Here is a 13,582-nt window from a genome sequence, read left to right on the forward strand (position 1 = left end):
CGACCACAGGGCGCTGGACTCCCACCTCTTCATATGATATATACATGGTAGACACCCCAAAGAAAACACTGGCGATGAGGCAACAAAAGATAACCCCTCAGGGAAGAAATCAAAGCATGGGCGTCATCAGCGCCGCTCTAAGCCCCACCACAGCAACATCGGCACTGGAGAACAAAATAATCCAGATGGTGCCGAAGAGGAATACAATCCTGATCAGCCTACCTTCGAGCAGGCCGAACAAGAACACGGGCAGGTCAGCCCAGATGAACAGGCGACGAACGGATACTTGGAGGAAGAAAACTATATGCCTCCCTCCGAAGATGAGGTGAGCCTCGGCAACGACGAATTCGGTGTACCGGAGGATCCCATAGAGCAGGAGCGCTTTAAGCACCGGCTTATAGCCACTACAAGGAGCCTGAAAAAGAAGCAGCAACAGCTCCAAGCTGATCAAGATCTGCTCATAGACAGATGGACTGAGGTCCTGGCGGCCGAGGAATACGGACTCGAGCCCCCCACCAAGGGTTACCCAAAGCACAAGTTACTACCTCAGCTAGAGGAAGAGGCCGTAGAGCCTGCACTACCAGCACAAGACGAGGCTGACCGGCCACCTGGTGGCCGGGATAAAACGACGTATCAGACCGAACACCAGCCCGCACCCCCACCCCAGTTCACTATGGACCGGGGCAATACGCTGGACCTGTGAGACATATTGGAAAACAACGCAGGACCACCAAGATCGATCTATGGATCACGGGGGCGCGCCACAACACATGACGATGACCGTCATGCCGGATACACAAATAATAAGTCCGGTCGGGCCGAACATAACCGACCAGACTTAGTCGGACTGCGTCGTGACATAGCCTAGCACAGAGGCGCCGCACACCCCCTCTGCTTCACTGATGAAGTAATGGATCATGAATTCCCAGAAGGGTTTAAACCCATCAACATCGAGTCATACGATGGCACAACATACCCTGTGGTATGGATTGAAGATTTCCTTCTCCAAATTCACATGGCTCACGGTGATGACCTACATGCCATCAAGTATCTCCCCCTTAAGCTTAAAGGGCCAGCCAGACATTGGCTGAATAGCCTGCCGGCGAACTCCATCGGCAGTTGAAAAAATCTTGAGGACGCATTCCTCAACAACTTCCAAGGAACTTACGTGCGACCACGGGATGCAAATGACTTAAGTCACATTACCCAACAGCTCGAAGAGTCGGCCAGAAAATTCTGGACTCGGTTCCTTACTAAAAAGAACCAAATTGTCGACTGTCTGGACGCCGAGGCTCTGGTGGCCTTTAAATATAATATCCGCGACGAGTGGCTCGCCCGACACCTCGGCCAAGGAAAACTGAAGTCCATGGCGGCCCTCACGACACTCATGACCCGCTTTTGCGCAGGCGAGGACAGCTGGCTGGCTCGCAGTAGCACCACGCTAAGAAACTCCGGCACTTCAATGTCCGCGACAGTAACGGAAAACAACGGCGCAATAGACATAAGTGTCAGAACAATGGCGACAATGCCGAAGATACGGCAGTCAATGCCGGATTCAGCAACTCAAAATCCGGTCAGCAGAAAAAGCCGTTCAAAAGAAGCAATCCGGGATCGTCCAGTCTGGACCGCATACTCGACCACTCGTGCCAGATTCACGGCACCCCCGACAAACCAGCCAATCACACTAACAGAGACTGCTGGGTGTTCAAACAGGCCGGCAAGTTGAATGCCGAAAACAAGGACAAGGGGCTGCACAGCGATGATGAAGAGGAGCCCCGGCGTCCGAACACTGGGGGACAGAAGAAATCCCCCCCAGGTGAAAATGGTAAACATGATCTATGCCACCCTAATCCCCAAACGGGAATGAAAGCGTGCACTTAGGGACGTCTATGTGATGGAGCTAGTCGCCCCAAAGTTCAACCCATGGTCATCCTGTCCGATCACCTCTGATCGTAGGGACCATCCTACCAGCATCCGTCACAGCGGCTCAGCCGCATTGGTCCTTGACCCAATCATCGACGGATTCCATCTCACGCGAGTCCTTATGGACGGTGGCAGTATCCTGAACCTGCTCTATCAAGATACAGTGTGCAAAATGGGCATCAATCCCTCACGGATCAAACCAACCAAAACCACCTTTAAAGGTGTAATTCCAGGGGTAGAGGCCTGCTGTACAGGCTCAATAACACTAGAAGTGGTCTTCGGATATCCGGATAATTTCCGAAGCAAGGAATTAATCTTTGACATTGTCCCTTTCCGTAGTGGCTATCATGCACTACTAGGATGAACTGCGTTCGCTCGATTCAGTTCGGTACCGCACTATGCATACCTTAAGATAAAGATGCCAGGACCCTACGGGGTAATAACAGTCAATGGAAACACAGACTGCTCCCTCCGTACGGAAGAGTACACTGCGGTCCTTGCGGTAGAAGTACAAAGCAGCCTTCTTCGACAGACAGCCCATTCGGCAATAACAACCCCGAACACCATCAAGCGAGTCCGGAGCACCCCGCAACAGGATGGTCAGGCACGCCAAGAGCTCGATTAGCAATCCGGCCTCCACCCCAGACCCATTGAGGAGGCATTTGTGCCATGTGTACACAACTATGCACTCAAAATACCATGGCCATAGTTGGAGGCGAGTCGACGATGCAGCTCACAGTGCGGTTCAGCCGCCACGAGGCCCGCACACCCTTTTCCTTTCTTTCTTTTAGGACCCTACTTTCGGGCAGCCCCTTCAGAGAACCGGAATACCAGACTCATCACTGGGGGGAACACCAAGGAGGCAAGAGGCTTTGCACACAAGGGAATACCCAGGTGGTCTCTGTCAATGATCGTTATACCTGTTTTTACATACCCGCATGCAACCTTCCCTTAGATAGGACATGTCAAATAGTCCTATTTGTTTCTGCTTAATGCATTAATTGTACACATACGCCTTTCCGTATTATTCAAATAACAATGGGAAATAGTATACAGCGTCAGCTTCTTATTACTATCTTCATATTTTCCATTGAATATTTATTTAATGTTGCATCCGTACACTTTGGTATGATCAGTTCGCCAGGGGCTTTTTATTTAGCCCCATAACATGGCAATAAAATTCCGAACACTTTCGACAGTGTTGTAGGACCTTGAGAAGAGGTGTCTAGAGGGGGGGTGATTAGACACTAAGTACCAAAGTTGCAGTTTTTAACTTCTTTAAGTTTAAGTGGAGTTCAGGCACAAGTTTAGCATTCGCAACATATAGCAAGCAAGCATGCAAAGAGTATATGAGCAACGAAAAGTAAAGCATGCAACTTGCAAGAATGTAAAGGGAAGGGTTTAGGAGGATTCAAACGCAATTGGAGACACGGATGTTTTTGGCGTGGTTCCGATAGGAGGTGCTATCGTACATCCACGTTGATGGAGACTTCAACCCATGAAGGGTAACGGTTGCGCGAGTCCATGGAGGGCTCCACCCACGAAGGGTCCACGAAGAAGCAACCTTGTCTATCCCACCATGGCCGTCGCCCACGAAGTACTTGCCTCTCTAGTGGTAGATCTTCACGAAGTAGGCGATCTCCTTGCCCATACAAACTCCTTGGTTCAACTCCGCAATCTTGTCGGAGGCTCCCAAGTGACACCTAGCCAATCTAGGAGACACCACTCTCCAAGAAGTAACAAATGGTGTGTTGATGACGAACTCCTTGCTCTTGTGCTTCAAATGATAGTCTCCCCAACACTCAACTCTCTCTCATAGGAGTTGGATCTGATGGAAAGAAGATTTGAGTGGAAAGCAACTTGGGAAAGGCTAGAGATCAAGATACATATGGTAGGAATGGAATATATTGGCCTTAACACATGAGTAGGTAGTTCTCTCTCAGAACGGGTAAGTTGGAAGTGTAGGTTTGTTCTGATGGCTCTCTCCACAAATGAAGAGGAGGTGGAGGGGTATATATAGCCTCCACACAAAATCTAACCGTTACACATAGTTTACCAAACTCGGTGGGACTGAATCATCAAACTCGGTCGGACCGATTCAGTAAACAATGTGACTGTTAGGATTTTCAGTGGGACCGATATGCAACTTGGTAGGACCGATGATTAGGGTTAGGGCATAACGTAATCTCGGTGAGACCGATTACTCAAACTCGGTGAGACCAATTTTGGTAATTAGCTAACCAGAGAGTTGGTCAGGCAAACTCGGTGGGACCGATTACTCAAACTCGGTGGGACCGATTTTGGTAATTTGTTAACCAGAGAGTTTGCATTGTAATCTCGGAAGTACCGATTACACAAATTTGGTGAGACCGATTTTGGTAATGGACATACATAGAGAGATTGCAATCCCATCTCGGTGAGACCGAGATCCCTATCGATGAGACCGATTTGTTTAGGGTTTGTGGCAGTGGCTATGACTTCTGAACTCGGTGGCATCGGATAGAAAGAATCGGTATGGCCGAGTTTGACTTTAGGTTTAGGTCATATGTGTGGAAGTGGGAAAGTAGTTGAGGGTTTTGGAGCATATCACTAAGCACTGTGGAGTAAGAAACTCATTAAGCAACACCTCATCCCTTCTTGATAGTATTGGCTTTTCCTATAGACTCAATGTGATCTTATATCACTAAAATATAAAATGAAGAGTCTTGAGCTTGAAGCTTGAGACAATCCTTTGTCCTTAGCATCTTGAAGGAGTTCCCACATCTTATAGTCCATGCCACTCCATTGTTGAACTTGTGTGAAATATACTTGATAAAAGTGTTAGTCCAACAAGAGATATGTTGACATTAATTACCAAAACCACCCAGGGAGCACTTGTGCTTTCAATCTCCCCCTTTTTGGTAATTGATGACAACATACATCAAAGCTTTAGATAAAGGTATAGAAAATAGCAAGTAAAGCTTTGGAAGGACATGTAACAAGCATAGGCTCCCCCTACATGTATGCAATCATGTGAATATAGAATATAGAAGCATGTGAGAGAATAACCATGATGGAGTTGGCAATGTGTTACATGTATCATGGCCATATGCATCAGAGTAAAGAATATTAAAGAAAATACCTTCATGCCCATGATTCCTTCTTGCAAACAGTATGTACATCAGCAAGAATTCCTCATACACATGATAGTGATGCATATACTTACCTTGTAGTCTTGAGTTGGCTTAGGATGGAATGAACCTGCGTAAACAAGGTTAGATAACACAGATACATCTACTAGCCAGAGCAAACAGAAGAAACCACAAGAATACCAAGACTGGGATGACATGTAGAGAGTGAGTACTAAGTACCACATTGGATTAGACATGTCCCCAAGAGTAAAGATATGCAATGAATTTAAATGATTTCTTTCCCTTAGATGTCTTGCTCCCCCTGAATCTAGCATGGGATACTGGGAGAAGATAGGGAACAGAAAATCAGAGCTGAAAGATATAAATGAACAGGGCTAATGCAAGCTAATGTGAATAAGCACATATGAACATGTCTTTTCCCCTCAATAAGACATGTGGCATCTCTCCTCTTGAACACCAAGCATCTGGGATCCTTCAGAAATACTTTCTACTTGAGTATTCTCTTCCCCTAGAGATCTCTTTCTCCCCCTGAGGAGGTGATACTATCCCTCTCTGATGTGATCTCTTTAAGTGATAAGCTTTGATGTGATCTCTCTCTCCCCCTTTGACATCAATTTCCAAGACGGGTTTGATCCTTGAGTCACAGCACAAAGCATTTATAAAAATGTGATGCTTGTAGCGGATAAGATTCATTGAGTGGAGCTGGATCAGAAGAAACACATAATAAGTGGCAAACTATTTTTCCTGTTGTGAAATCGGTGGCACCGAGTGGTATGCTTCGGTTGTACCGAAAGGATTCGGTTGAACCGAAAACAACAAATCGGTGAAACCGAGTTCATCACAGAGAAAACATTTGTCACCTCAGCTCACTAGACTAGTAGGATCTCACAAAGATTTGCAAGGAATTTACTGAATGATATGCAAGGAATTGGATGCAGAAAATGCAGATCAAACAAAAAGAAATCTAGATGAAGTTTTTTTTTATGAAAGAGGAAACAAATATGCATGAGACAAATGCAAAAACACAGAGATGAACACAAGAGAACTTCATCTAGAGATGGTCGGCGACAAAGTCACCTATGTTAGAGTATATTGACTTAGGAGTCAAGTGAGATCACTTGATCATAGGTCATACTCATCGTTTAAGCTCAAAATGGGGTTACGATTTTTCGTTTAAGCATCTTGATGTATTCACATCTTGTCGAGTTGCTTTAGCTCATGCCTTGGAGTAAAGCTTCTGTAAGATGGAATAACATACCTTGGTTGGTGGTGTTGACCATGTAGTTGAACTTGTGTGTGTTGCTCAAGGTTGATGTAGCTCATCAAGAGTTGGGAGCACCACTTGGAATTTGAGTCCATCTACCTACATGGGTTAGTTCTTGCAAGGAGTAGCACTTGTGTATCCAAAAATGATAATCATGAAGCCCAACATAGAATTTGTCAAAGGATATGTTTGAATGATTCCGTGCTTCCTTGTCTTCAACCACCATAGTGTAGAAACTTGGTGATGTAGAGATTGCTCAAGATGTGAGTAGATTACAACGTCATGAAATTTGATTCAACCAAGTACCTACAAGGGTTAGATAACATGCAATATGCAAATATATCCAAGATATAATATTTTCATCATAAGAGAGATATCATGGATTAGTCATAAGCTCATGTCTTGCATGTATCCAATGGAGTTTCTACTCCAAGTTTGAAGTATCAATGATGTTCAATTCTCCTCTCAACCTGCAAAACACTTTCTCATCAAGAGGTTCAGTGAAAATATCCGCTAATTGATTTTCGGTGCGAACATGCTTAAGATCAATGTCACCCTTAGCAACATGACCTCGAATGAAATGATGTCGAACTTCAATATGCTTAGTTTGAGAATGTTGCACATGATTATGAACAATTTTGATAGCACGTTCATTGTCACAAAGCAATAGAACATGTTTCACATATATCCCATAATCTTTAAGAGTTTGGGTCATCCAAAGTAATTGAGCACAACACGAACCAGCGGCAATGTATTCCGCTTTGGCGGTGGATAAGGATACCAAGTTTTGTTTCTTGGAGGACCAAGACACAAGAGATCTACCAAGAAATTGACAAGTACCCAAAGTGGACTTTCTATCACCCTTGTCTCCGGCATAGTCCGCGTCGGAGTAGCCAACAAGATCGAAAGAGGCCCTCTTAGGATACCAAATGCCAAAATTTGGTGTATGGATTAAGTATCTCACTATCCTTTTCACGGCCTTAAGATGACATTCTTTAGGAGCAGCTTGATATCGTGCACACATGCACACACTTAGCATGATATCGGGACATGAAGCACATAGATATAAAAATGAACCAATCATAGAGCGATAAACCTTTTGATCAACCGGTTCACCATCTTTGGTCAAGTCAAGATGCCCACTAGTAGGCATGGGTGTAGACATACCTTTGCATTCTTGCATATTGAACTTCTTGAATAAGTCCTTAGTGTATTTTGTTTGAGAGACAAAAGTACCTTCCTTAGTTTTCTTGATTTGCAACCCAAGAAAGAATTTGAGTTCACTCATCATTGACATCTCAAACTTCTCCGACATTAGCTTTCCAAACTTCTCACTAAAATGAGGGTTAGTTGATCCAAATATGATATCATCAACATAAATTTGGCACACAAATAGTTCTCCATTAACCCTTTTAGTAAAAAGTGTGGAATCAATTTTCCCAATTTCAAAGCCTTTTTTAATAAGGAACTTGGTCAAGCATTTATACCACGCTCTAGGAGCTTGTTTAAGACCATAAAGGGCTTTGTGAAATTTGTAAACATGATTTGGTTCCTTAGGATTGACAAAGCCGGGAGGTTGTTTAACATAAACTTCCTCCTCTATTTCACCATTTAGAAAAGAACTTTTAGTGTCCATTTGGTACAAGGTGATATCATGGTGATTAGCATAGGCAAGTAAGATGCGAATGGACTCAAGTCTAGCAACGGGAGCGTAAGTCTCACCATAGTCCATACCTTCGACTTGTGTGTAGCCTTGGGCGACGAGACGTGCTTTGTTGCGAACTACCTGTCCATCTTCATCTTGCTTGTTGCGAAACACCCATTTGGTACCGATGATGTTGTGGTTGTTGTCGGGCTTCTCAACCAATGTCCAAACTTGCTTCCTCTCAAAGTTGTGTAGCTCTTCATGCATAGCGTTTATCCAATCCGGATCTTCCAATGCTTCTTCGACCTTCATAGGTTCAATGCTAGAGATGAAAGAATAGTTTTCACAAAAGTTAGCTAAACGAGTTTTAGAGCGAGTGATTCTCCCGGTTTGAATATCATTGTAGATTTGCTCGACGGGGTGATCTTTAGCAATTCTTGCTCGAACTCGTGAAAGCTTTTGCTTGGTTCTTGGTTGAACTTCTTCTTCATCTTGTTCTTCTTCTTGGCCTTCTTCATTGTTGGCATTGTCGTTCTCTTGTCGTCGTGGAGAAGGAGGTCGTTGACGTTCATCTTGATGCACTTCCTCGTTTTCTTCATCTTGGTGTGTCCCACTTGTGGATGCTTCCATATAAACTCTTGGTTCACCTTGTCGTGAAGTAGAAGCTTCCACTTGGACAGACGAGGTACTCTCCTTCACCTCCGTTGGACGGACCTTGCCAATAGACAAGTCTTGGATTGCTTCCGAAGGATCTTTGTGTCCTACATCAATTGGCAATTGCTCTACTTGCGAGTCGTTAGATTCATCAAACTTCACATCTACCGTCTCTTCAACCTTTCGGGTGAAATTTTTGTGTACACGATAAGTGTGAGAGTTTGATCCATAACCTAGTAGGAAACCTTCATGAGACTTAGGAGCAAATTTAGAACGATGATGCTTATCAAGAATGTAGCACTTTGAGCCGAATACTCGAAAGTATCCAACTTGGGGTTTGTTACCGGTGACGAGCTGGTATGCCGTCTTGCCGAGTAGCTTGTCAAGATACAAGCGATTTGTTGCATGACAAGCTGTCTCAACCGCTTCTGCACAAAAGTGCTTCGGCATCTTGTAGTCATCAAGCATCGTTCTCGCCATTTTGATGAGCGTCCGGTTCTTCCTCTCAACAACTCCATCATGTTGAGGTGTGTACGTAGCCGAGAACTTGTGTGAAATCCCTTCTTTGTCAAGAAAGGTGTCCAAATTTGCGTTCTTGAACTCCGTTCCATTGTCGTTGTGAACCTTCTTGATCTTCACTTCAAACTGATTTTGGGCCTTCCTAGCGAAGTTTTTGAAGATCTTTTGGACCTGCGATTTATCATCGAGAAAGAACACCCACGTAAATCTTGAAAAATCATCAACTATAACTAGACCAAAAGAATTTCCACCGAGACTCTTGTAAGAGTTGGAACCAAAAAGATCCATGTGAAGTAGCTCGAGTGGCCTCCTTGTGGTCATAATGTTCTTCACGGGATGCCTTCCTCCAACCTGTTTACCTGCTTGACAAGCACTGCAAAGTATATCCTTATCAAATATGACATCATTAAACCAAGGATATGATTCCCTTTAATAAGCTTGTCAAGGTTTCTCATACCAACATGACCTAGTCGTCTATGCCATAACCAACCTTTTGAGGATTTAGCAATAAAGCAAGTTTTAGGTTGAGCCTTTTTAGAGAAATCAACAATGTAAAGATCACCTCTACGTATGCCGGTAAAGACCATTTTATGATTGTACCGACGAAACACTTGGCAATCTACTTCAGTAAGCAGGACATTGAAACCAAAATCAGCAAGTCTAGATACTGAAATTAAGTTGTAGCCAAGAGATTCAACGAGCATGACATTCTGAATGGAGCTATCATGTGAGATGACCACCTTACCGAGGCCAACCACCTTACCCTTTGAGTTGTCACCGAAAGTGACATACTTTCGAGGACTATCATTTTCAGTAAGCTCACTAAACATGTCTTTATCACCGGTCATGTGATCGGTACATCCACTATCAAGAACCCATTCCTTTCCTCCTGACACATATCCCCGAAGATTTGCCATAAGACCAAAATGTCTCATTACATCATCAAGATCAAAGTCATCATCATCATTCTCATCATAGTATCCATGTTCAACATCGTCATGTGGTGGATCAATTCCTAGTGAGAGTGATTCATTAGTATGAGTTTGACAATAATCTCCTCTATGAATTCTAGTAGCTTCAGAAATGATATCGCTAATAATTCCAACATTTCCTTTGGCACGCATAAGACTTTTGAGTTCAAATAGACAGTTGCCAAACATATGATCATTGGAATTCATCTTACTTAAGGCAATAGACTTATGAAGAATTTCATCTAGATTTTTGAAGGAATAATTAGGAAATCATTCCTCAAGAAATTTCCATATAGTGTAGGCACACTCAAGAGTAGGCAATTTTCCAACCAAGTTTCTAGGCAAGCCTCTAGTGATAAGATTAACAGCTCTAACATTTCTAATCATGTCAATCGACTCATCAAAAGTAGGATGCATAGGATCAACATGAGGTACACAAGGGCTAGCAATGTACTTGTTCAAATGATATTGATTGAAAATTACAAGCATCTCATTTTTCCACTCATGAAAATAATCTCCATCAAGAATAGGCACTCTATGTCTAAGACTCCCCAAAGTAGACTCATCCATCTTCCTCCAATGGTGATTAAACCAAGGCAATGGAGACCAATGCTCTGATACCACTTGTAGGACCTTGAGAAGAGGTGTCTAGAGGGGGGGTGATTAGACACTAAGTACCAAAGTTGCAGTTTTTAACTTCTTTAAGTTTAAGTGGAGTTTAGGCACAAGTTTAGCATTCACAACATATAACAAGCAAGCATGCAAAGAGTATATGAGCAGCGGAAAGTAAAGCATGCAACTTGCAATAATGTAAAGGGAAGGGTTTTGGAGGATTCAAACGCAATTGGAGACACGGATGTTTTTGGCGTGGTTCCGATAGGTGGTGCTATCGTACATCCACGTTGATGGAGACTTCAACCCACGAAGGGTAACGGTTGCGCGAGTCCACGGAGGGCTCCACCCACAAAGGGTCCATGAAGAAGCAACCTTGTCTATCCCACCATGGCCGTCGCCCATGAAGGACTTGCCTCACTAGCGGTAGATCTTCACAAAATAGGCGATCTCCTTGCCCTTACAAACTCCTTGGTTCAACTCCACAATCTTGTCGGAGGCTCCCAAGTGACACCTAGCCAATCTAGGAGACACCACTCTCCAAGAAGTAACAAATGGTGTGTTGATGACGAACTCCTTGCTCTTGTGCTTAAAATGATAGTCTCCCCAACACTCAACTCTCTCCCATAGGATTTGGATCTGATGGAAAGAAGATTTGAGTGGAAAGAAACTTGGGAAAGGCTAGAGATCAAGATACATATGGTAGGAATGGAATGTCTTGGCCTCAACACATGAGTAGGTAGTTCTCTCTCAGAACTGGTAAGTTGGAAGTGTAGGTTTGTTCTGATGGCTCTCTCCACGAATGAAGAGGAGGTGGAGGGGTATATATAGCCTCCACACAAAATCTAACCATTACACACAGTTTACCAAACTTGGTGGGACCGAATCATCAAACTCGGTCGGACCGATTCAGTAAACAATGTGAACGTTAGGATTTTCGGTGGGACCGATATGCAACTTGGTAGGACCGATATGATTAGGGTTAGGGCATAATGTAATCTCGGTGAGACCGATTACTCAAACTCGGTGAGACCGATTTTGGTAATTAGCTAACCAGAGAGTTGGTCAGGCAAACTCGGTGGGACCGATTACTCAAACTCGGTGGGACCGATTTTGGTAATAAGTTAACCAGAGAGTTTGCATTGTAATCTCGGTAGTACCGATTACACAAATTCGGTGAGACCGATTTTGGTAATGGACATACACAGAGAGATTGCAATCCCATCTCGGTGAGACCGAGATCCCTATCGGTGAGACCAATTTGTTTAGGGTTTGTGGCAGTGGCTATGACTTCTAAACTCGGTGGCACCGGATAGAAAGAATCGGTATGGCCGAGTTTGACTTTAGGTTTAGGTCATATGTGGGGAAGAGGGAAAGTAGTTGAGGGTTTTGGAGCATATCACTAAGCACTATGGAGCAAGAAACTCATTAAGCAACACCTCATCCCTTCTTGATAGTATTGGCTTTTCCTATACACTCAATGTGATCTTAGATCACTAAAATATAAAATGAAGAGTCTTGAGCTTGAAGCTTGAGCCAATGATTTGTCCTTAGCATCTTGAAGGAGTTCCCACATCTTTTAGTCCATGCCACTGCATTGTTGAACTTGTCTGAAATATACTTGATAAAAGTGTTAGTCCAACAAGAGATATGTTGACATTAATTACCAAACCACCCAGGGAGCACTTGTGCTTTCAAGTGCGGCACCCCGAACTTATAGCATTATATGCATCAGCTCTGAATCATGTCTTGGGTCAATAGTTGGGTTAGCCCGGCTCCCTTCTTTTGGTACCTTACGTTCCGTTATATCGGCTAAGGTAGTGCAAGGAGAACTACCACGATTGTGTCCCGGTTCTTCCGGACGAGCACCTCAGTAGAGAAAGCCGAAAACTGACTGTCATGATGCGGCAAGAGCTGGTCGCTGTTCGAGAGGTACTAAATCCCTAAAGTTTTTTTCCACTTAGAGCGAGGAATCGGCATTGTTCGATTATGGCGTGTATAGCACCCCAGTTCGACCTTCCGAATACTAGGGGCTTCGCCGAAATTTAAAATTATAGACTTCTATGGCCAAGTGAGAGTTATAAAGCCGCATAGTCCGATTGCCTTGTTCGCTGCGCCAAACACCTCCTTAAAGGACCAAAACCTTGGATAAAGAGTGTTTTGGTTTTCCATGAACACCCCAGTACTAGCTACAGAGGGGCGAAAGCCGACGACTGGCCTACTTTCAGAATTTTATAAACGGCCGCACAGAAGGTAATATTTTAAATCAACAAAGCCTTATATAGCGCCAACACACTCATTCTCATATTACAAAAAAGACATGAGTACATTCACTCAAAGATTAAGTTCTTGGTGCATTCATCGGCCACAAGGCTAGCGCCTTTCATAACGCCATTATAATATTTCTCGGGGTAGCGATGCTCCTTGCCCTCCGGGGGCCCATCCTTCTCCAGCTTCTCAGCATCCAGTTTGGCCCAATGCATCTTCGTACGGACAAAATCCCGGCGGGCACCCTCAATGCAGATGGACTGCTTGATAACTTCAATCCGCGGACTCACACTTACCATCCGCTTTATAAGGCTCAAGTAGCTGTCGGGCAGGGGCTCACCAGGCCACATTCGGACTATGAGGTCCTTCATGGCCAGTTCAGCCGCCCTGTGGAGATCGACCAATTGCTTCAGTTGGTCACTCAGAGACATTGGCTATTCGGCACCAGTATACTAGGACCAGAACAACTTCTCCGTCGAGCTCCCCTCTTCGGCACGGTAGAACTCCGCGGCATCCGATATGCTGCGTGGTAGATCTGTGAATGCCCCTGGAGAGCTCCGAATGCAGGTGAGTAAAAGAAATGTCTCCTCCACAT

The sequence above is a fragment of the Triticum dicoccoides genome, chromosome 2B, assembly GCF_002162155.2.
Source record: "Triticum dicoccoides isolate Atlit2015 ecotype Zavitan chromosome 2B, WEW_v2.0, whole genome shotgun sequence".
NCBI classification, from domain to species: Eukaryota; Viridiplantae; Streptophyta; class Magnoliopsida; order Poales; family Poaceae; genus Triticum; species Triticum dicoccoides.